Below are 25899 nucleotides of genomic sequence, written 5' to 3'. Positions count from 1 at the left end.
GCTCCAGCTCCCTGCGAGCCCCTTTCCGCCCGGGAAGGTCGGTGCAGCTCCTGCTCCTCCGGGACGGGGCTCTCCTGTCCTGGGGACACTCGCCCCGGCCTCAGCCCGGCTCCTCGCGGGGCCCCTCCCCCTTGGAGGCCTTTGTTCCTTTATTTCTTTTTCCCCGTCTTCCTACCTTGATAGAAGCGCGAACTCTTCTCACTGTAGCGTTCCAGCTGGTCTCTCTTTAATTCTCAGGCCGAATTCATAGATTTTCAGGATGATTGGAAGGTTTTCTAGGTAATTTGGTGGGGACAGGTGACCTGGGGACCTACTCTTCCGCCATCTTGCCCCTCCCCCTCTAAAGAATTTTTATAACTCAATAATAAATAAAGACAGATCATCCAATTAAAAAATGCACAAATAGAGTGACATTTTTCCCAAACGACATGCAAATGGCCGATAAGCATATTAGAAATGTTCAATATCATTTGCCATTAAAGAAATACATATCAAAATCATGAGATATTATCTGACACCTACCAGAGAACATCTGTAATAAAAAAGACAGACAATAACAAGTGTTGATAAAGAAGGAGACTAATTGGAAGTCTCATGCACTGTTAGTGGGAGTGTAAAATGGTGCAGCCACTATGGAAAACAGTTGGGAATTCCTCAAAGGTTAAACATAGAGTATATCATATCACCCAACAGTTTCACTCCCGAGAGAAATGAAAACATACTGCGTACAAAACTTGCACATGAATGTCATAGCAGCATTATTCATAATTGCCAGTAAAGTAGAAACAACCTGAGAGTCCATCAGGTGATGAACAGTTAAGAAAGTGGTATATCCATGCAATGGAGTCTTATTTGGCAAATAATAATAATAATAATAATAATAATGGAGTTTAGGAATTATTAATATATCTTACAACATAGATGAACCTCAAAAAGTGCAACGTGAAAGAAGTCAGTCACAAAAGACCACATGTTATGGAACATCATTTGTGTAAACATGTTCACCATAGTCGAAAATATATGGACAGAAAATAGATTAGTGGTTCCTGAGGCTGAAGGAGATGGAGATATGGAGGTATGACTGGTAATAGGTAGGTACAAAGTTTTCTTGGGGGGTATTGGAAATGTTCCCAAATTGGATAATGGTGATGTTGCACGACTTTGGAAATATACTAAAAACTAGTGAATTGTACGCCTTTAAAAAAGTGAATTTAGGGATCCCTGGGTGGCGCAGCGGTTTAGTGCCTGCCTTTGGCCCAGGGCGCGATCCTGGAGACCCGGGATCAAGTCCCACGTCGGGCTCCCAGCGCATGGAGCCTGCTTCTCCCTCTGCCTGTGTCTCTGCCTCTCTCTCTCTCTCTCTCTCTCTCTGTGACTATCATAAATAAATAAAAAATTAAAAAAAAGTGAATTTATGTAAGTTATATAGTCATAAAGCTGTTAGAAAATGCAGTGGCTTATTTTCCAAGATTTTCTGCCGGGTTCCCTATTTCTCTTTTATCTGACCTTCTATTTTCTTTTCCTATCTTGCTTAAGTTTAATTTTTATGGACAGCAGTTTCTTATCAGATTGAGTTCCTATCTTGAATGTGAGCCCTGGGGGAGCAGTTTCCTTTAGACTTTGCAGTGGGCCCCTCTCATTTGCCTGCTTTTGGGGTAACAGAAACCTACTAATGTCAGCTGCTTTTCTCAGAGTGGCCAGCCAGACTCTAGGGAGTACCTGTTGGCTACTCTGGTTCTCAGGCTCCTTACTCATCCCATTGCTTTCCTTTTCTTTCCCCAGTGATACAGAGACCATGCATGTCTTGTAGCTCTATGTGATTTGTACCAAACAAGTTGGTACAAATCAAACAAGCATTTTGGGATTCAAGAGGTTGCTTTCTCACCTCATTTTGTTGTGGATGTTGTCCATGAATTTTGGTTTTTTAATTCATTGTTCTGTTTTTATGGGAAGATTTAGGAAGATTAAAAACTGTGCTTCCATCACTGCTGCCAGTTTTGTAGAATCCAGAAGTGTAGTCTTTCAGACAATTTGAGGAAGAGATTTGAAAGGCATTAGTCTTGCAAAAACAGAGGATATCCTCTGAGAGATGTTAATATCTTTAAAAGAAGAACCCATGGCTTATTAATCTTACTAAATCCAGCACTCAGCATAGGCCCTGGCATCAGATAACACCCAGTTGAACATTGGTTGAATAAACAGAAGTGCAGAGAGATGAAGGAGAGTGAACTGGAATTTAGAGCTAGTATGTACCTACCAGCATTGACATCCAAGAGGCCTGGATGAATAGTTTTCAAATCTCCTTGCACATGTAGATCAGAAATACTTCTGAAGCTTTGGTCAGCTATTCAGTTGTTTTACCTGGCTCAGTTTATCAAGAACTTGTGAAATGTGAAATGATTCATAACTCTTATTTTCGGTTTCCTTAGGAAATTGATGATCTAAGTTTCTTTGATTCTGCATGTACCTGAGCATGTGCTAGACCCGTTATTGACTCATAGGTCATACACCCAGAAGTCCATGGCCTTAGATTCTTTTTCTGACCCTAAACTGCCGTAAACCCTTCTTATGGGCAAATGCATCTTATCTCATGAGATACTATCTTGCCATGCGGACCTTCCAGTCTGATACGGAGAAAACTGTCCGATCTTTCCTGAGCTTTCTTGTTTCTCTCATAAATCACTTTCGTTTATTCTACTCTTCCAGGAACCATAAAAAAGTTAGTAAATAGAACTATATATCTTACAAAAACGACTTCCCTCAAGGCCCTGTATTCTGAAATTGCTTCTGAGTTGCCTTGGGCTAGCCACTGCAGTGTGCTGAATCCTTCCTGATCCTCTTATCCTCATCAACACTTACCCTCCAGTGTTTAATTTCCTTGGTACTCTTTTTTTTTTTTTTTGCTACATTTAGTTTCATAAAATTGTGCTGAGACAAAAATGAAAGACAAGGGGATAAAATACTCTGTCAGCATATTTATTTGTATTTGAACAAAGGCCTGCAGTGCTTTAAGTCAAAGAAGTTAAGCTGTATAGAAATTTGAATACCTTTGGCAGCTTGCAAATCCAGCTGATGCCCAGCCATCATCTTGGAAATAAGAAAGAGTTGTGAATAAAATTTTAAGGAACACGATATTCACTCTCTGAGCCTCTGTGAAAATGATTGGTGTTACATTTCTGCTTGGACTCTTCAATGATTTTCTTAACAGTTTCTCTTGAAGATTTGTATTCAAGACAGCTTGTCAAAAAGCAAAGGAGCATGTAGGCATATTGCCCTCATGGTTGGATGCTTTTAGACACTGCAGCTGTTTGAAAGGTCTGAGTGAACTAATTCATTTATGCCTGAGAAACCTATCTCCCTGATGTTAGTGCTTGTCATGAACATCCTTCTCAAAATGATAGTGAGGGAGAGAGAGAGGTATAAGGCATATAGGCAGCGATACTTGATTTCAGCTTAAAAAAGGAACAACACAAATATGTTTTTAAAAAATAGATGAGGAATTGTAATCTTGGTATGTCATACTTGAAATTTATTGAAACTTCCTTGTTTTGGTTTACCCTTTGGAACTGTGCCTTCTTTTGTATAGAGTGGTCAATTTAACTCTTTAAAGAGGTGAATTTTTGGATTAAAGTTTTTCTATACTTTAAAAGTCTTATAATATTAAAAGATGCTTATGGTACAGTTTATGTACTGTGAATGTATAAAAAATAAAAAACCCGCAAAAAACAACTTCCCTTTTGATTCTCCTTCCCCTCAGGAAATTATAGACCAGTGCATACTTTCTAGACTTAAAAAAATACATACATATGATTTATTGGAGATGCATGTATTGTATCTTTTTCTAAAAATTACATCATACTGTTTATGCTGTTCTGCAGCTTTATTGTTTCACCTAATAGTCCATGGTCTGTCCTTCATCTAGATGAGAATTTAATGAGCTGAATTCCCCCTTTTGTATCCATAAGGGTATTAAATGTTGGCCTATATGTAAGAAAGATGTCAGGGAGAATGACAGCCCTCCCCAAATATTTTCCCCTGCTCTAGCTGTAGCCTAAATACATGTGCCAGTACCTAGAAGTCATTCAACAGCTGTCAAGCCAATTGCACGCTGCTGGTGACCTGGAGGAGAAACAGCAGCTGGTAGACAAGTGTAGCCACTCTGTTTCTGAGCATGGGAGGCAGGGCAGCAGATGGACATATTTCTACTATTGTTCTATTTTTAACTACATGGTTTCTTTTTAGGTGTTTTCCTTGTACAGTAAAAAAATGGTTTTAATGACATATTTTAAAAGGTGATTTAAAAAATTGTGGAGAAGAAAAATCATCCATAGGCTCTTATTACCTGAGTTAATTATTAACATTTTATTTCTTTTTTCCATGCTTTCTATTAAATGAACTGTTAGAAATAGCACTTTACTTCTGTGATCTTCCTCCCCCAAACCTATCATTCTAGTGTAATCATGAGAAAAGCATTAGAAAAGTCCCAGTTATGGAACATTCTACAAAATGCCTGACCAGTATGCCTCAGAATTGTCAAGGCCATCAGTAACAAGGGAAATCTGAGAAATTGTCATAGCCTGGGGTAGCTTAAGGAGACAAGATGGCTAAGTGTAATGTGGCATCCCAGATGAGACCCTGTAACAAAAAAAGGACATTTGGGAAAAGTTCAGAACATCTGAATAAGGCACAAACTTTAGTTAAAAATAATATATCACTATGGGTTCACTAATTGATGTACCATACCAAAGAAAGACGTTAACAGTAGGAGAAACTGGTTTGGGTTATATAGAAACTCTGTATATTATCTTCACATCTTTTTGGTAAATCTAAAACTATCCAAAAATAAAAAATGTTGAAGTGTTGTAATAATACTATGTATACAGTTCTGTGTTCTGTTTCTTACGTTTTTCTTACTGTATTCTTCTTACTTTTTAATTTTTAAAAAATTAGTGATTGGAACGCCTGGGTGGCTCAGCAGTTAAGCATCTGCCTTCTGGCTCAGGGCATGATCCTGGAATCCTGGGATATAGTCCCATATTGGGCTCCCTGCATGGAGCCTGCTTTTTCCTCTGCCTAAGTTTCTGCCTCTCTTTCTCTCTATCTCTCATGAATAAATAAATAAAATATTAAAAAAATTAGGGATTATTTACTACTTTTCAGAATGAATATGCTGTATAATTCATGAAACTAGTTCTTTTCATATATGAAAGAAATATATATATATTATTCATGAAACTATTTCTTTCATATATGAAAACAACTAGTTTCATGAATTATATATATATATATATACTCTGACATACACATATCATATAAATTGTTTCTAATAATTGATAATGCTCTGATGAACAGCTATATCATTTAGTTGTATCTCTGTTTTAAAGAGATTTTTAGGGGCACCTGAGTGGCTCCATTGGTTAAGTGTCTAACTTTTGGCTCAGGTTGTGATCATGGGGTTATAGCGTTAAGCCCCATGTTGGCTCTGCACTGGGTGTGGAGCCTGCTTGGTATTCTTTCTCCTCCCCTCTCTCTTTCTATAAAAGGGAAGGGACTTAAAAAATAAATTCAAAAAGAATTTTAAAAAAAATTATTTTCAATAATAAGAATTTTAAGAAGTATATTTCTATATTTATTTTGTTGTAGTGTAGGGGGGAATAGTTTCCTAAAAGTAAACTTACTGGTTGAGTTGTATGAAGCATTTTGCCCAATTGTTTTACTGAAAGCCTATTCTAATTTGCAATCATACCACCAGTATCTATAGATGCCTGTTTTTTTTTTTTTTTGTAAATTTATTTTTTATTGGTGTTCAATTTGTCAACATATAGAATAACACCCAGTGCTCATCCCATCAAGTGCCCCCCTCAGTGCCCGTCACCCAGTCGCCCCCACTCCCCGCCCACCTCCCCTTCCCCCACCCCTAGTTGGTTTCCCAGAGTTAGGAGTCTCTCATGTTCTGTCTCCCTTTCTGATATTTCCCACTCAGTTTTTCTCCTTTCCCCTTTATTCCCTGTCACTATATTTTATATTTAGATGCCTGTTTTCACTGGACCTTTTTTATCTGTATAATCTTTGTTTTATAATCTTTTCCAAAGTTGACATCTTCTTGATATAATTTGTGTTTAATTATTTTTTTTAACTTAAATACTTCTAACTTGTCTTTATTACTTTTCTTAAGAGTTATCATAAGAATTATTTAAGAATTACATTCTTTGTCCCACTGGAATCTGTTAATGCTGTCTGCTTGCTTGAGTTCTTTAAGTAGTAAACACTAACCCTTTATAATAAACGTAAGAAGAGATGAGATATTGGATTTTATATATACTCTTTTATAATAATGCTGTATTGACAATAGAAAAAGGAAAAAGAATTTATAATAAAATTTATGTAATTAAAATTTGTATCAAAAGAAATACAGAAATAATAGTAGGTAATCAGATTATCATATTGTAAACCTAAAACTAATATAATAATATATTTCAAATATACTTCAATAAAACTGGGAAAGAAACAAATAATAGCAAGTAGTACATCACTTTCTTTGTATATGTGTTAATTTTTTTGGAGCAGCATGCGAATTGTGGAAATGTTGGAGTGTTTAACAAAATTATTTATATTTCTTGCCTGTATTCATTAATCTATCTACGAGATCAAAATTAGTTTTGTAACCCTATGACAATGTGCAGAAAAAGACAGAAGTATTTACAGTGTAGTTTAAACAACATAATTGAGCTTATAATAATATTTTCTTTAGTAATGAGAAACTAGTTGTTAACAAATGATTTTTATTACTTCTATGAAATTAGAACCAAAAATTATTTTAATGCTTTCTCCCCAATGGAAGAACCCACAAACTTTTCTCTGAAAAGTAAAATGAATAAGATTGTAAGGCTCCTGTGGTGAAGAGGTGGAATTAAAAGTTCATTGACCTTGGATCTGTGATACCTGGCTATGTACCAGGACTAGGTCATCACCCATGGGTGAAAGGCAGCTCAGTCTCCTGGTTTGGTTTATTTTGGGACCTGCATGCTTGGAAAAGACCTTAATAGAAGGGCCCTGGAGCATGGGGGCTGTGTGTCCTTTCCCCATGACTACAAATGCCACACATACTGTGAACCAGACTGTGGACCTCATTCCCCCAGGGCCTGATGGCTGGCATGCTTCACAGCTTCCTCTTACTTTGGTCAGTGACAGAAATTCACATGCTTTGTGTGTGTAACTCTGAGTTCCATTTTCCCCTTGGGTGCTTATGCAGTATATGGGGATTAAAAGGTACAAACTTCCAAATATAAAATAAATAAGTCATGGGGATGGGGATGAGAAGTACAGCATGGGGAATCTACTCAATAATACAGCATTGTGTAGTGACAGATGGTAACTACACATAAATGGTGTTGAGCATAGTGTAGTGTACAGAATTGTCCAGTCACTATGTTGTACACCTGAAACTAATGTAACATTGTGTGTCAACTCTATTTTAATACTCTTCTGTATCTCTCTCACTTTTACGTTCTTTGTAAATTTTTCCTTTTATTCTGTGCTTACCTGAATTAAAATTCATATACCAAATAATTTATTAGAAATCTTTTCATCCCAGATCATGATACCTCTGTGTGTTTGTGTGTGTGTGTGTGTGTGTGTGTGTGTGTGTGTGTAGTGAGGGTGGAAGATCACATGGAAAGTAGTTTTTAAAAAGGAAGTTTTGGGGCACCTGGGTGGCTCAATGGTTGAGTGTCTGCCTTTGGCTCAGGTTGGGATCCTGGGATCAAGTCCTGCAGGGAGCCTGCTTCTCCCTCTGCCTACGCCTCTGCTTCTCTCTATGTCTCTCATAACTAACTAAATAAAATATTTTAAAAAGTTAAAAATAAAAAAAAATAAAAAGGAAGTTTTATGTACCAAATGAAATATGTGGAGTCAGGTAAGCAAATGGCCTTTTAAATGGGGAGTGTAATCAGAAAGTTCAACTTTAAATAGTATGTTTTCCTTGAAGCTCTTGCCTGAGAATGGAATTATTCTGCAATTATACTGCAATCATTATATAAATGGTTGGTTCTTGTAGGGAAAGAATAGTGAAATGTTCTGTGAAATGTTCTATTCATTTCTTTTGAATTTTTCAACAAAGCTTAAGGGAGAGAAAAATGAAGGTGTATACCTGGAGAGAATGGGATTGACATTTTTGCAGTCTACCACAAGCTCTAAATTACTTTGAAGCCTCTGTTGTATATTAAGAATGATTGCAGATTTTAATTTATTCTGTAGTACATCTTGTTTATTTTGATAGAAAAATGTTTAAAATTGTTCATTAGTGGGCAGCCCCGGTGGCGCAGCAGTTTAGCCCCGCCTGCAGCCCGGGGCGTGATCCTGGAGACCCTGGATCGAGTCCCACATCAGGCTTCCGGCATGGAGCCTGCTTCTCCCTCTGCCTGTGTTTCTGCCTCTCTCTCTCTCTCTCTCTCAATCTGCATCTCTATAAATAAATAAATTTAAAAAATTGTTCATTAGTAAAATTATTTAACTCCTTCTCTCCAATCTGTAAGTAAGAATGATTCTGCTGGAATGCAAGCTGTGTATAAGCTTGACTTTGGGACATCCTTGGCTGACAATTCCACATCCTACAGAGTACACATAGTCTCATTTAAATAGCTTGTAATAGATGGAGAAGGAGCAGTTCAAGATCTCCATGTTTTAGGAGATGCTAATCAGAAGTTTTCTTTGAAGTGTTCATTTGAGCAAAAGTCCACAGATTTTCATGATATGAGTAATGCTTCAGGGCTTAATGTTTGCTTCTTATTAATTCGTCTACTAATTTGACAGATATTCTAGTCTCCGGGACTTAAAAAGTGTCTGTCTTCATGGAGATTACAGTGTACTCTTTCTTATGGCTTCCAATTTGATAGACACATTCTAAAGCTAGTTTGAACTTGTTCGTTTTATTTCTCAGTAGCTAAAAAAACTTCAAGTCCAAACCAAAAAAATAAATAAATAAACCTTCATTATCTGGAAGATAACCCTGTTGCATTCCATGGGTGAGAAAATGTTTATTAATCTGTAAATTCTGTTTAATTATTGATAAGACAAGAATTTCTCATTGCCAGAGTATTGTATGTTTAGATTTTCTATGTAATTCTTGATGGGAAAAGAATTGATTGTACCTTTGAAGGTGAAGTACTGTGTTCTTTCTAATCACACTTTTAGCTACTGAAAAAAGCTGCCTGATGCAGAAGCCATTTAGGATTCTATACTGATTGAAAATATTAGAGAGTTTGTCCTTGTCTGTGAAGTCCCTGACTCATAAATAGCTCATGAATACAAACCACGGCAGGTATCCTGCCCCACACTGCTCACCCCCACCATCCTGGGAGCCATCACGGGAAGGAAGCTTGGAATTTGTGCAGGTAATGCCACCTGTGAGGAAGAAAGGGGGCAGATTGTGACAAGAAGAGGCCAGGTGATGTGGAGACTGCTGTCAGCAAGCATGATGATCAGGGAGACGGTTGGTGTTGGCAACTTTTCCTTTGAAACATATTTTCCTTCTTTTCTGCCTAATTTTTAAGGAGCATTTTGAGAATTATAGCCTATTAAAGGTGAATGAGAGATCAAGACATTATCTAGTTCTTGCATAACACTAATGTTGTATGGAAAGGAAATCGAAGCATGTTCAAAGTGACTGATCCAAGCTCACATGGTTAATTCGTGGCACCATATGTGCATCTAGATTTCAGAATGTGGTCTACGGCAATTCTGAAGTCCAATCAGTTCCTCCTGTCCTGGGGGGCAGAGAGCGTACTCTGGATAGGGCCCGTTCTCACTGGGAATGGTTTTCTGTAATTCTCGGCTCCACCCTCTTTGTCATCCTTCTCTCTAATATGATGTGGATAGGTTTTTCAGCCTGCTTCCTAGCTAGAGTAGTTGGGCGGCCCAGAGGGCTCTTTGCATTTTGGACTGTTTCATTTCATTTTAGTCCAAGCTGATATAGCTTCCAAAATTTTTAAGGGTTTCCTGTATATCAAATTATATCCTGCTCTGTTGGACAAAAGTCACACCTAGAAATACCTTTGCGATGAATTGGCCCTTCTCTATGTCAGACTGGCTGTTAGGTTGGCCTGGGATAGCACCTTAAGATCTCAGAAGACCCTTTACCTAGCTGAGAGAGTCTAGGAGGCAGGCCCTCAGATCTTTGGGGTTTTAAAAAAAGAGGTCTTACTTTCTTGATATATATCCTGAGGCCATATATACTGGCAGACTCCTATTCAGGTCTTTGCCCAGAGATTATGAGGCTGTTTTTCACTTTGAGAGTCTTTTGCTGAGGAAGATTGCAGATGAGAAGCAGTTTTACTGTTGGATCTGTGAAGTCCTAGGTTCTTTAAATTTCCTCTAATTTCTGCTTGAAAACCAAACAGTTTCTTCTAAGTTTATCTTGTTTCCCCATAGTTTATTACAGGCAGCTAAAAGAAGCCAGTTGTACTTTTAACTTTTTTCCTGGAATCTCTTCAACTTAACCTACAAGTTCATTAGATATTCTCTCCACTGTACACTTTACTGCAAACACGTTTTACTGCATTTTGTTGATACACAACTCCTGTCCTCTTTTTTCCACCTTTCAACAGCAATTATCTCACTGTCCTAGCTCCTGTTAGCAGTTTGCTTGATGCCACTCTCCAATGCCCACTCCCAAAGCCAATGTCACATATTTAAGATTTTTGTTTCGGCACCACTCCATTCCAGATATTGATGTGGTATTGCTCATTGCATAATGAACCACTCTCAAACTTAGTGGCTTCAAATAACAACATGTATCTACTCACTATCCTGCAGTTTGGGTTCTCTTTGGTGAGGACAGCTTATCTGCCCTCCACCTGGTGTCTTCATGTGGCTGGCTTGGGCTTCCTCATAGCATGGTGTCTCATGGCTCTCTGGCTTCTTACACAGCTGCTGGCCTTTTTTCTTTCCCCAGAGAGTGAAAGCAGATGAAGCCAGGCCTTCTTCTTTGGGCCTGAGTTCAGACATCCTGGGGTGCTGCACCAGTTGCATTTTGTGTGTCAAAGGGCAAGCCTGGATTGAAAGGAGGCAAATAGCTTTCCCCTCCCAATGAAAGAATGACCATGAATTTGAGGCACTCTCAAATCCACTGCACTGGATAATTCCTGGGTGTTTCTGGTTTGGGTACCTGGTAGATTATGCTACTATTCATTAGATCAAGTTTTCCGGGAAAGATCATCGTTGACTTACAGGCATGTTTCAAATAAAGCAACTCTAAAAAAAAAAAAAAAAAAAAAAAAAGCAACTCTAAATTTCAAAGAGATCAAGTCCAAAACAAGAGAAAACAAAAATAAAAGAAAGAAAGCAAAAGGAAAAGAAACTGGCCCTGCCAAAGACGTACTGCCTTACTCTCCCTGTCCTCGCGCCTTCCCATGTATGATCTGTTACTATATTCATGTCTTTTACATTGTCACCATTTTCTATCAGCAGTTGGCAGCACCTCTTCACATTTTTATGTCTGCTCTGACACCTTTGGCTTTACCACTTTTCTTCTACTTCCACTTCCTCTACTTTAAAAAAAAGAGTTAAAATTGATCATTACATTGTGAAGTGTCTGTAATTCATGATCATAGGTTAATTTTAAAATGTGACCATTTAAAATTTTAAGTCCCTACCAATGTTTTCTTTTTTTTTTCTTTCTTTTTTCAACCTTTTCTGCTTTAATTCTATCCTTAAATTCCTTTTATATCTTAGGCATACTAACTAATCTTGAAGCCCTTTGGTTTTCTAGAAATCCTTCATTCAGGTCGAGCCTGTTTACCTATTTCAGCTGGGACCCGTGGCGCTGTTGTCTGTGGCACAGCCCTCCAGGGTGGATTCACTGTTTCCTCCATCTTATGACTTCCTGTTTCTTATTTTACTCTTGTTTTGCTCAAGTATATCTTTAAATAACTTCTCCAAAATCCTTATATGGGTAAATCTTCTGAATCTTTTCTTCTCTGAAAATGTATCTATTCTGTGGCCACAATTTTTTTTAAACATTGTAGGAAAAGAAATACCTAAGTACTCAGAGCATTATCTCCTAATTACATCATAAATGCATGTAAGAAATGTGATTACTTGTTTTTTTGGTCCCTGCCCAAAATCTATGTCATGATCCCCCTTTTGTCTGTTCCATGATTATTGTTTAATTTTTTCTTTTTGGTATCCATAGTTTTGAGTTGTAGAAATTGAAATCAGACATTAGTTATTGGGTTTATGTATTGATAATTACACTGGATGACAAACTTGTGAGGTTTTCCCTAACTGGAAATCATTATTGTGAAACAAATAGGTAATCCTCTTCTAGGAAAAGAAAAACCCACAAAAAATGTTTGGAGTATCCTCATTTAGTTTTTGTTCAAGATTCTCTTTGCTTTTTTCCTGGTGAGATATGGTCAGATTGCTAAAACTCTTGTTTCAGGAAGGTTTGTATGTGCAGGTGAACTTGAGCTTTATCTTTTTGAAACATAGTCAATAAGAGCAGTGGTGCTCTTAAGTCAGTTCTATCACCCCTCCTTTGAAGCAGCTGTTGAGATAATAAAAGGTTGAGCTATAAACTCCATTAACTGCAGTCATGCCTGGAAGAAAAAGGTGCTTTATTATTTTAGTATAATGAATGAAATTGTCTGTGAGGCTTTACTGAGTTTTTTCCTACACCTCTGAAGGTGTGAGATTTGACACTGGTAATTTTTAATGAAGGAGACTGGATTAAGCATTCACCTTTTACATAAATTAGAAGCATGTGAAATAACCCTGTGGAAAACATTGCTTGGAAGCAGGAACCACATTAATAGCAGATCATGAGACCAACGAGGTGCTCTGTCGGGAAGTCCAGTCAGTTGGTTGCAAAAACAACCTGATCCTGTATATAAATGAGGAGGCTTATATAAACCAACCAATTAAAATGGAAAAATACAAAAATTAACTAATTCTGGAGCCACAGTACATACCAGTGTGTCATTTTTTTTTCTCTAGTGAGTTGTAAACTTCATAAACTGTTTATGGGTTTGCTATATATAGTAACCTATCAAGTGATACAAGAAATCTTTATAAATGGTCTTTGCTAGTATACAGATACTTAAATGTTGGAAGGATGTATTTCTTATTGTGACCTGTAAACTTCATCACTTACTTAAAAAAAAAATATATGTGAAAAGGGTTTTTTAGTTTGAAGTCAGCTTTTTACACATCATTCCTCTTGAGATACTCCAGTTAAGAGCCTTTATGGTGAGGACACCATGGGAAGGAGTAGGAGTAGATGTATCCTTTTCAGCTCTAACTCACTGCTGAGTAGATACAGACCAGTACATGCACCTGCAGGGTTCCAATTTCTTTGAATTTCAGGGAACTTCTACTTTTGTCCTTAAACTTGCCTCACAAAACTACTTTAAAACTTAAAGGAATGGCAGTATTCTTTTCAGAAAGCATATTAAAATTTGATGAACTTATTTTTTAATTCACACACTTCTACAGACAAACTCTCTGTATTTAGTGACTACACTCTGACTGTAAATGATAGTATACTTGGTAACTTCTATACTTTCTGTGAGCTTTTTGAAGGCAGTGTTTTTTCCCCCTACTGCCAAATTGAACAAGGGTTCTGCACATATAATTGCTCAATAAATGTTTGTTAAATGAAATTAATTATATATGGTTCCATTCCTATTGTTTCCCTTTCATTCAGTAAACTAACTCGTCTTCTAAGCAAGTAGACTCTTATTTATGCCATTTAAAGACTTTACCCAAGAACCTATAAATTTCTCCGCCAATCTGTTCCCTCTTTTTTTTTTTTAAGATTTTATTTATTTATTCATGAGAGACAGAGAGAGAGAGAAAGAGAGAGAGAGAGAGAGAGACAGGCAGAGGGAGAAGCAGGTTCCATGCAGGGAGCCTGATGTAGGACTCGATCCCGGGTCTCCAGGATCAGGCCCTGGGCTGAAGGCGGCGCTAAACCACTGAGCCACCCGGGCTGCCCCAATCTGTTCCCTCTTTGTATCAAAAGGTTTATTCTAATATTTGACCTAATGTTTCCAAGACATTTTTCAGATTTAAACATTAATAACACCCGCTGCCAGCCACCCCCCCCCCCGCCCCAAATCATCAAACCACTGCTGACAACACAGCTTGCCAACCTTTTCACATCATACACATGGATAGCTTTGGGAGTAAGGACTGGGACAGGTCTGGGTTACCCCAGTCTGCTGTGTTGTTGCACTGGAAGTCTGCTTTTTGTAGACATAGCCTGTGTGTAGCAAGCCAAGTGGCCAATAGTGGGTAGTAATTATCTGGTAGATCTAGTACAGCAAAGAAGATCCATCAATTCATACTTGTAAAATGTTTGGAACAGGGCCTTGTACACAATAAATCCTATCTAATATTATTAGATAATATTAAAAGCCAAGAAAGTATCGTTATAGTAAAAAGGTGGTTAAGTTGAACATAATGGAGACAAACGGAGTAGAGTGGAGGTCAATGGCAAGAGGCAAGTGTTTGAGCAGTGTCTGAGAAGTGACTGTCCACTTAGAGTTCAGAGCTTGGCAACAAAGGGAAGTAAAACCAAAATTGAGTAGTAACATCAAACAAAGGCTATGTGTATGTTTGTTTGTGTATATTTTTTAAATACAAGTTTTTGTATATTTTATGATTACAAAAGAGATGAAGGCCACAGGGAAGAAATGATTGTAAGTCTTTTTTTAAAATATTTTATTTATTTACTAATGAGAGACACACAGAGAGAGGCAGAGACAAAGGCAGAGGGACAAACAGGCTCCCTGTGGGGAGCCCAATGTGGGGCTCGATCCCAGGACCCTGGGATCACGCCCTGGGCGGAAGGCAGACGCTCAACCACTGAGCCATCCAGGTGCCTGAAATGATTGGAAGTCTTGAAGCGTATATATTTTAAAATTTGGAGTCCCAGCAAAGTAAAAATGGATTAAGAGATCTGTAAAAATGAAAGATTAACTCTAGAGAAGAGGATAGAAATGTCTTTAGTATCTAGAGGAAAGTATGAGAAGATAAATGTAGGGACAGTGAGATACTGAAATGGAATAGAAGCACATTTATGAATTTATGCCAGGTGGTCTCATAAGTACCATTCAATTAAAAATGGATTGTTTGCTGCAGGGAACCTTCTCTTCTGTTTTTGGATTAAGATTGCCAGAGAATAAATGAAACTACAGGAAGTGATCATTTGAAGGTTGTGATAATGAATTTTGGTGATGAAGTGGAATAAAGTATGAAGGGAGGATATGGTGATATTTATGGTACTATTTGGAACACACTGTTTAGATTTTTAAATATAGCAATTTTGTGGTCATTAGGTGTGCATTTTAAAATAGGGCCTTTTGTTTATTCAATAAATACATATTTGTTGAAAATCTTTGGCTTCATGGGACTTATATTTTAGTGTAGAAAGGCAGATACAAAATACAACAGTAAAATAAAACTAAGAAGCAAAACACATAGTATGTTAAATAGTAATAGTTAAATAGTAATAATTGTTAAGGATAAAAATTATGTAGGATGGGGATGAGGAAGAAGGAATGGAGAAAGGATGAGAGAGAATGAGAGAGTTGGTTTTAGGAAGTGTGGTCATTGAAGTTCTTACAGAGAAGACAACAGAAGAGGAATGATCTAAAGGAGGTGTGGGACAGGCTGTTGAAGGTGCCTTATGGAGGCATTTGGCTGGAGCTGACTGAATGGGGAGTAGTAGGAGATGAGCTCAGAGGGGAGTAGGAATCAGGTACTCTGGAGTCTTGTGGGCCACGAGACCAGATGAAATTACTAAGTGGAGTGAGTGTAGGAAGAAAAGAGGGCCAGTCACATAGCTCCCTGAAGCTCCAAGATTTAGAGTTCTGAGAGATGAGAGGAATCAGCAAAGGGGACTGGAATAGGAGAGCCAGGGAAGTGGAGGGAAACAAGGACTGTGTAGTACCTGGAAGCCAAGGGAAGAAAGTGTTCCAAAAGGGGAGACTTGACCAGGAGCCTTGAAAGAGAAGGACTAAGAATTAACTATTAGATTTAGCAGTGTCGCAGCCACAATATCTGTTCTGATGGAATGATGGGAGCAGTTGTCCAGCTGATGTGAGTTCAAGAAGGGAGAAGAGATAATGAAGGGTGGCTGCTGGCAATTACTTCTAAGGAGTTCAGCTGTGACTGGAAGAGAGAACTGGCATTGATCTCTAGAGAAGTGGGGTCAAGAGAATTCTTTGGGGATGAGAGAAAAAGAAGCATGTTTGTAAACCAATAGGGAAGATAAAGTAGAGAAGAAAACATTAGATGCAGGAGAAGGGGAGAGAATTGTTACATCACTGTCCTTAAGTAAGAGGCAATGGCATCTTGAAGTTCAAGGTGTGTGTATGTGTGTCTGTGTGTGTGTGTTGGGAGAGGGTGGCCTTAGCTAATCTCTTTGAAGTTCACATGCAGCATCCTTAAGCTTTCACTCCAAGCTTTGAGGGATTACTGTTGGTAAGGTATAATGTTAGAGTTAGATTCTAGTTCATGTTCACTGATTGCATTTTAACTCTGGGACATTGGTAAATGAGATGGAAATCCCAAAGGTGAATGCAGATTGCTGAAGGTGGCAGGGAAAGAGTCTCCTGGTGTCAGATGGGTAGCATCTTATAAACATTGTGGATCCCTGGTGCTGGGTTAGTGAGAGAAAGCCTTGTCTCAATCAATTCCACATTCTGATCTCTCTGGATATAGACTTGTTTCTCATCTCCTGGATACTGAACCTTCTGACCATTGACACTTGACTTTCCATTTAATCTCTGCTTGGACATATTCATTTTAACTTTTTGGCTTAATTACCCATGTTCTAGATTTATTCCTTCTGTGACTTCTGGGACCTCGGGTTTCTGATATGCTGATAATTTTCTGCAGTCTCCTGTTTTAATTTGTTAACTTTCAGACCTTTTCTGCCCACATTTTCTGCTGTCCCTTATCTCCATCTGACTATCTCAATTGTCTTGATGCCTAGAATTGGTGTTCAGTAACTAATCAGACTATAACATAATTGGTTGGAGTTTTAAAATTGGGTTTATAAATTATAATACATGCTGAATTGATTAAATGATTTCTCAAAAATTTGGAATGATTTAGTCTACTTGCGTATTTTTATTCTACAGTATTTATTTAGTTTGCTTAAGGGTGTCTCATCATCTACAATATTAAAGAAATTAAAACCATCAACTAAAATTTAAATTTTAAAACTCAAAAATAAATTAGATAGCTATGATAAATAAAAACTGAAAACAAACTCTGGAAATACAATAGTAAAGCTAAGCTTTTCTACGAACTAGTATGTTATAGACTGTGCTTTTTCTGAAGAAGCAAAAAAGAGAAAACCCCTAATAGTAGTCTCTGAAATTAATACAAGTATATAGGAAAGAGATGGGGTTGTGACTTTAATATGAAATGTAAATACTATGATTAATGTTTCTGTCTTTTTTTTCTAAATCTCCTTTCAAGGTTTTGTAAAATTCATTTTGGCTGCAGGGTAGATAACTGACAGAAGCAGGTCCAGGCTGTGTGTGTGTGGGGGGGATATTCGTGGCAATATATCATATGATTCTAGTTGTCATAAAGATAGAATTCAAATAAGCATATCACTGCCCTATTTTAAGTAGGAGAAGAAGAGTCTGCCATATTGCAGTCTATCTGTCAATTAAAAAAAAAAAAAAGCCAAAATATTTGCATCCAGAATAGATGGTAAGCAACAATGGCTACCATTTGGTGAGCACTTATTATGCACCAAGCATATGTACTCTCTAATCCTTACAATCACTTGAATAGGTGTCATTAAACCATTCTATACATGAAAGAAACCTACATTTGTAGAGAATATACATTTGAATAAGGTTATTCAGCCAGCAAATTGGAGAGCAGATATTGGAGCCTGTCTGAACAATTTTGGAAGGCATTATATTTTGATTATGATCTACATATCCATAAATTTAGTAGACAATTGAGTGGAGATTAGGTCAGTGCTAAATACTTTATTACTGTGGGCATAGTGGAATTATCATGGTTCTTAACTCTGCTTGCAGAACTGTGGGGCTCCCTGACATACTTTCAGTGGGTCACCAAACTATTTTCTTCATAACGTGAAGATGTTGTATGTTCTTCTCACTATGTACTATGTTGACATTTACACAGCTGGTACAGAAGTGGTGGTAGATAAAACCATTCATGCCTTACTATGAATCAATGTAGTGGCGCCAAATTCTACTGGTGGTCACTATATCCTTCACCTGACCAAGAGTTCACAGTTAAAAACAAATTAAAAAAATTTTATATCTATACTAACTACATATGCATATGAGATGTCTAGCGGTGTTCACTAAAATTTCAGTAGTGGTAATCTCTGCATGAATATTTTTTTTCTTTTTTTTTTTTTTAGTATTATCTTATTTGTACTTGTCTTTATGACTTTATTCTTTTATAGCTTAGGGTATAAAGAAAACAATGCTACGTAAAATCCATATATTATTATTTTACAGCATTGTTATTTTTATAACATGAGACTATATAAGTAGCATATAATGTGTTCTTAAAAACTTTTCTTATAGTACATTCTTTTTAGAGATGCTAAATGATAGTTATGATTTATTATTTAAATTTAGTGCCAAATGCTTTAATGTGGTAATTCAGTCCTACTTGTTAAAAAAGGACTGAGTAGATACCGATATTAGACATTTGATAATGCAGCCATACATGAACAACTTTACTAATCCTTTTGTTTTCTACCTGGTATTTATGAATAAGCCTTGGAAGATGGAATTACAGTGATGTTTATAAAAATAGTGTAAATTGTTGAAGATCATAGCAGGCTATGGTGGCCTTATGATATATGCAGTTAATAACAAGCCAGCCTATCACAGATGTGACAATTTTGCTATCTAGTTTTTAGTATAATCACAGTCTTTGATCTCCTCCTTCTCTCAATATTGAAAATTGTCATCTTCACTTTCTTGATTCAGTTAAGATGATTTAGTGTGTGGGTTAAGTAAATCTGCAGAATCTAGGGCAGTAAAATGAGGATAATAATAGAATTATCTCCAAGGATGGTCCTGAGGATTAAAGAGGATAAAATATATAAAGCATTTAGAACAGTTCCTGGCATATAACAAGTACTTGATAAATGTTAGCTATTTTTAACCAGAAAGTGTACAACATAAGTCCATAGCAAATATTATTTATAAAAAGCTAACTTATCCGAATATTCAGTTACAAATTGTTCATGTATTTAAATTAGCAACAGTCATGCAAAGACTCATAGCACCTTTTGTTTTGGAGTGGGCACCTGCTTTTCAGGTGGCCTTCATAATTTGGTTAGTACTGTTTTCCCAAGTGAAAACACTGAGTTCAGGCAAGAACTTGTGTAGTATTCTGATTTAGGAAGGTGAGCAGAATTACCACTTTCTCTCTTATTATTTGTTTGCTTATCCATTTGTTCATTCATTTTGCAAACATATATTGAATATGAGCCATATGTGATAAGCCTCCTGTTGGGAATAGAGAAAAAAGGTGTGAGAAGCAGCTGTGGGGAGAGATTTGGGGGGGCTAACTATAGCATGTTAATTGTTCTTCTGGGGGGAAGTGCTAAGTGCTATGGATGATTTGGAGGGGTGTGTTGCTGCTATTGGGCTCTGGGGTCAAGCACCAGTTGGAAAGGGTGAGGGAGGGAAATTTTTCTGAGGGGAAATTGTGTTAGTCAGGGGGAACTGAGGGCAAAAGGGCTCCCAGGCTGAAGAGCAGTGTGGCTTTATTCTTCTCCTTTGCTCCTTGTTCTCTCAGGACCTCTTATCACCTGCTGATATACTTGAGAGGCAGTTTGCATGGAGGATTTATTAGTGATTTTTTATTTATGTTCTTTACATTCTATTCATTAGGCTAAAAGAGAGCATATGTGTTTATCTATTATTTATAGGTCATCAAAATTTTTAGGAGTATTTAATAAAGGCAAAGAAGTTTCAAAAGATTTTTCCATAGATTCTTTTAACCATACTGGAATTTTTTGTTCTTAAATTTAAACATTATTTTTGTTCGTTTACTTCACAAATATTGAAGGAATACTCTTTCTTAAATTCTTTTTTCTGAGTCATCCTAGAAGCTTGTAGGTGAATCATAAGAAAACCATTTAACTGCTATCTGTATAAAGAAGTCTTTTATTATAATCAAATTTTCAAATCTTTGGGCCTATATTTGCATCTTTTGCAATGGGTTTTGTTTCTGCTTTTGTTGTTGTTATTATTTTTTTCTTCATCTTTTCATTTTGCCAAATTGAAGCCGAGTATTTGAGACTCTGGAAAGTTACTGTCAGGTTGATCTGATGCAATGTTGCAGGGCTGTCCAGAAAGGAGTATGTTAGTTCACTGGTGACATGTTTAGAAATGGTTTAAATTATGGAGAGCAGTAGATGAGAAAGAATAGTTCAGGGAAGCTGACAGACTGTGTGCCCAGTAAATACACAATGAGATGAGAAAGCGTACTAGGCAAGGAATTTAGAATCTTATAGGAGACACAAGGCAAGAAGATGGATTGTATACAAGTCAGAATGGAGTAAGTACCATGAAGATAGAAACAATGCTAACACATTGTTCATTGAATAAATATTTATTTAGTGCTTACTGTGTGCTGTGGGTCGGAGGGAAATCATTTCTACCTAAGGAATTGAGGATAGGACTTGCATAGAGTTCATTTCATTTAACTTGACCATGAAAGATACATAAAGAATAAAATTCTAAAGCAATGCTGTTTAGTTGAAATATAATGTAAGCCATAAATATAAATTAAAACGTTCTAGTAACCATATTAAAAGAAGCAAAAAGAAACAGGTTAAATTAATTCTAGTATACTTTATTTAACCCATCATGTCCAAAATATTATAATTTGGACATGTAACTAGAATAAAAATTTTTTAATGATATATATTACATTTTGGTAGTAAGTCCTTGAAATTCACTAGGTGTCTTAGATTTCTAACTCATCTCAATTCAGAAGCTAAATTTGCACTGGAAATACTGGATCTATATTTAGAGTTCATTAAACTTAACAGTTGGAAAAGAAGATTGACATACACAATTTGTTCCTATCATACTTTAAAATTTTCTTGTACCTGAATAGGGAATCTGTTTTAAAATTTGCATGTAAATTAATTAAAATTGCTTAAAAATTTAAAATTCTTATGTTGGTCATATTAGGCTCATCTCAAGTACCCAGTAGCCACTTGTGACTAGGAGATAACCAATTGGACTAGATAGTTCTAAATGATTGAAAAGAATGCTTTTGTAGGTATAGCAGCACTTGTAGAGACCCCTTCTTCTGTGGTGTTGGAGAACAAAGTATGAAAGCAGATGGCCATAGCAGTTATTCTTGTAGGGCTTCAGCTCTCATAAGTGATGTATTTCCCAGAGACGATGTGGGGCATATTTGACATTGAGTGACCTCACTCTGTTTGAAGTTGAAGGTTCTCTACTCTACTCTGAGAGTAGTTTTTGATATTTAGCAGCTGGCTAAGAACATAGGACCCTACTGTGTTACATGGAGGGTATAATTTTCACGCTTTAAATCAGTCACAAACGTTTATATTACACCTACTATAGACTGCTTATGAAGTCAGACATCTATATACTACATACTCCAAAAGATTAAATTGGAAAGTTACAGGCAACACAGTAACTCCCACTTGGTCAGTAAATTCTTGTAATGAGATAAATGCTGGTTTAAAAGGCTACTGCTCCCTGTGTTTGTCCTACTAGAATGAATTGACTGTAATTTCCAAGATGAAACATAATGAAGAATTTAATTTGTATTAATTGTATTTATTAATTGGTCTCATTGCTTTGTGATTTCACCAGAATAATATACGCAGGAACCTATCACAGTTTTAAATTGGTTTTAGGTGGTTGAGGATTGTTGTCCCACTGCTGTCTTTATAGACACATAAAAGTTTACATAACGACCACCAGACTAACATGACTCTATTTAGAAAAAATACTTATAAATTTCAGTAATGACTGTAGATGCAGCTTAGTGATACTATTATCATAGAGTGCTTTATTATCTTTGAGTAAGAAATTATAGTCTCAACTGTCTTTGAGGATTGATAAGAAAGTTTTTGGCTTCAATTTGGGAAAATTTTGGAACAATGAGATCAGTCTTATCTTTATTAAGGACATATTTCTGTAGCTGTGACACGAGCCCTGTCTTTTCAGAGTGATTACATGATTTAAATACCCTGACATATCTATCCCTAGTTTTTCTTTGTTGAAGAGCTCTGACGCCTTTTCTCTGATGGATCATTGACAATTGTGGCAGGAATGTAGGTTGTTCCTGTTCTCCCTTAGTAACAAAATTCTACTCTTGGTACATAGACATTCAGAGTCAGGACTACATTTCTTAGCCTCTCTTGTTGCTAGCAATTCCTCTATTTTTGACCACTGGGATGCAAGTAGGATTTTTGTGTGGTGACTTTTTAAAGAAAATGTTTGTGTGTGTGTGTGTGCGTGTGTGTGTGTGTTTTGTAGGGGCCATACCCCTTGCTTTCTCTTTTTCCCTATTCATTCTTTCTTCTTGTCCTGCTGCCTGGAATTCATTTGCCACTATTTTGGACCATGTGGTACAGGCCCCCCAAATTCAGAACAAGAAGAAAGAAGGAACCTGCATCTTTGATATCTAGTAACATGATGAAGTACCAAAACAAGCCTAGTACTGTACCCTGGACTTTAATGTGAGAGGCAAATAAACTGTTTTCTGTAACCAGTTGTTGTTATGGGTTTCATCATAGTAGATGAATCCAATCCTATCAATCCATATAGACATTCATATTAGTAGGACTCTTGGGGAGAGGGTGAAAACCACTACCCATATGAAAAGATCCTGAGTGACTCCTAGAATTGGAGGCGACCCAGAGCTCGTTAGCCAAACTTTCGAGGTCTACAACCAAGAACCTGACCCCATGGAACTCTTTCTCTTCATCTCTTGGTTTTAATTCTCTTTTCCTCTATGTTTCATTTTGTGTTACTCTAGACTGGCCTTCTCCATCAAAGGGATATATATATATATATATATATTCCCTTGTAGTACCAGACCAACTTCCTCAATACCTTGAAAATGCAGATTGAAAATGAGATTGAAAATGGTCTTGTCTTCTGTTTGAAAAATATTGAGGAGTGACTCAGATTGATCTGTCTTGGGTCACATACCTGTGCCAGTATCTGTCACTGGTCCAGCTTAGATTACATGCCCTTCATTGTGATCTACTTTGTGGGGGATGGAGAGAAGGGTACAAGAATTGCTGGCATCCTCTAGAACTCTTTGTTCTAAATTCAGGTTGGTGCTATTTACATAAAACAGTGCCTAATTCTGATAAGCCATTCATAAATAATTTATGGTGAGAGTCATCTTATTCTTTCTTGAAAGTAGTCCATGTATGAAAAAAAACAAGGACTACTAGTTTGCTTTAAATTTGCTTTTTGGTGCTTTCTTCAGCAGCATATATACTAAATTTGCTTTCTGACTTTGAAGTTGTGAATTTTGGAAAGACACAGCTCAGATTTCTTTTGGAATTTTTGTGAAAATAAATTCTGGCCATATTATCATACTATACAGGCAAATTATTTAGTAGCCACTGAATCTTCAGTTATGTTGATTGTAATGTCAGTAGTGAAGCATTGCTGTAATCATGATTTCATTTAATAGAGAGGAGGAAGCATTTTGAGTATTAGAAAATTAAGCCTATTAAATCATGAAAAATATTTCAGTGTCACTTATTCTATATAAAATTCTAAAATGAGAGTTTTCTTCAAGGAATTAAAATTTGACAGTGTAATGTTTGACATACATGAAATTCAATAAGTAAAAATACTTTTTTTTTTTTTTTTTGGTGGGAGGTGGGGGAGATTTGATACACTGTGTTACCAAAGTTTACTTGAAATCATAACAAAATCATGGAAGGTCAATTAATTGAAAGGTAATGGTGTCATGCAATTGAGTTGTGTTGATAGGGATAGGAGATTTCTGCCTACAGGGCACATTTTAGGACAAAGACCTAGTTATGACGGGGCACTCTTCCAGGTGGCTTTCAGGCAACATGGTGACATTTTAGAGACTTCAAAGGTAGAGGTTTATTGCTTTGGAAGTACTATATTCATTAATCTGGTTCAGTATCAAATGCCTATGAGGGTCATAGAAGGGATATTTTCTTTAGGACTCTCAAAGGCTCAAACATCCTATTGTTTCAGTAATTGGTCAAAAATGGGATTGAGTCACCTAAATCATTATAAGCTCTCCTTTGGTATCATTTTCCCAGTCCACACAAGGCACATGGGATGGGGGTTGGGAAGGGGTCTTTGATATTTAATGAAGAAAGAAGAATACCTTTGAAAAGCTAGTATCAGCTCTGAAAAAAGTATTTTCTGATCAGAAACTTTTCTAGGTGATGTTCACCATAGTCAACAATAAGAAGAAAGAATGAGGGCAAGAAATGCAAGTTGTACTGTAAGATATTATCGTACACACGTATTTTTCATTCTACTAGGGACAACTGTATCAGGCATACTCCGTAATGACTTACGTTGTTGGCAGGAGTTTAATTCTACTCTGGGGTTGGAGATAGTGCAGTATAGAGCTCCAGCATAAGCAGTGGAGACAGTACCTTTCTTTCACCCATGGAAGTGCTAATCCAGGTCAGAGATTAGGCTTCTGGTTGCTTAGTATTGCCCTTTTTTCCAGCCTAATATTGGAAAGAAGTGAATATATCTTTTCCTTTTTATTCTGGAGTAGCCAGCAGTTAGGACTTTTCTTCTTTGAAGAAGGGAGACATATGCCCATTTAGTAGTTAATGTATATAGATAACTGATGACTCTGAAAAAAAGTTCAAGAATGTCATATTATTTTCATTTGCAAGGCGAAAAATTCTGTTGTGGTGGTGTAAATATCTGAAGTCATACAGAAGGCCAGGACAAAAATAGGCTTCTGAGAAAGGCATGGTGGTTTTTAATTTTCCCTTCCTGATAATATTACAGCTTTATCTACTGATCTTAGCCAGAGCTTGTTATGTCCAGGTCTCTCTGGGTTTAGCTTTTGCTCCCTTCACTCTTTTCCCCAGGCCCATTCTATTTCCCAATTAAGCTTTGCTCAAAAAGTCCTCCTCTTATTAGTTCAGACTATGAAATGCCTGAAACTACTTGATAAGTGTCCGGTTTTAGCATTTTGTTTAGATGGCTTTGTACTTTCGTGTATCATGATAAAGGACTGAGACTGATCTTTCTTACCAAGTTTATTGGGTCCTGTTTGAAAATATGTAACAGAATCAAGATTATCAAGTGCTAATTTTGATGTATTCCAAGTTTTTCAGTCTAACTTTATTCGAAGGCTTATTAAATTTATTGCCAAACTAATGAGTTAAAATATCAGTTAATTTACTTGCCAGTAAAAAAAAAAATTACTTGCCAGTGTTTAATTTTATAAGTCAGAATGGGAGCAGTAGTAATAATTTACAAACAGTGGCATTTATTTTTTTTCAGTATTAGAAAATGCTTAATTCCCCCGCCTTAGTTAAACTAGTTCATGTAGGAAAGCTCCCTCTAGTGTTTCTTAGAGCAAATACAAATGGTATTGGACTATTATTTTTTTAGAAGACTTATTTTTTTTAAAGCAATTTGAGGTTCACAATAAAATTGAGAGGAAAGAACAGAGATTCTCCAGATACCCTTGCTCCCTTACGTGTATAGTTACCCTCATTATCAGCATGATTCATGAGAATTGTGTTTGTTACCAAAGATGAACCTTCATTGACACATTGTGATCACTCACAGTAAGTAGTTGATTTTAGGGTTCATTTTTGCTGTGGTATATTCTTTGGATTTGAACAAA

General features: G+C 36.7%; 1 protein-coding gene and 1 long non-coding RNA gene across 12 annotated transcripts in view; one reads left to right on the top strand and one right to left on the bottom strand.

The window, feature by feature from the left end:
- Nucleotides 1-25899, top strand: part of TBC1D4 (TBC1 domain family member 4) — a 180800-nt gene that overhangs the window by 73327 nt on the left and 81574 nt on the right. The gene's annotated exons all lie outside the window — the stretch shown is intronic.
- LOC102152000 overlaps nucleotides 4427-25899 on the bottom strand; it is a 48489-nt gene continuing 27016 nt past the window's right edge. Inside the window, exon 4 of one of the 2 annotated variants that reach the window (XR_005376403.1) lies at nucleotides 4427-4635. This is a non-coding gene — a long non-coding RNA (uncharacterized LOC102152000). Of the gene's footprint in view, nucleotides 4636-24637; nucleotides 24889-25899 lie in introns of those variants that run through there. The other variant, XR_005376404.1, reaches the window with a different exon arrangement.

The sequence above is a fragment of the Canis lupus genome, chromosome 22 (genome assembly GCF_011100685.1).
Source record: "Canis lupus familiaris isolate Mischka breed German Shepherd chromosome 22, alternate assembly UU_Cfam_GSD_1.0, whole genome shotgun sequence".
NCBI lineage: Eukaryota > Metazoa > Chordata > Mammalia > Carnivora > Canidae > Canis > Canis lupus.
Note: the sequence above shows the minus strand (reverse complement) of the source record. Positions and strands in the feature narration are given on the sequence as shown.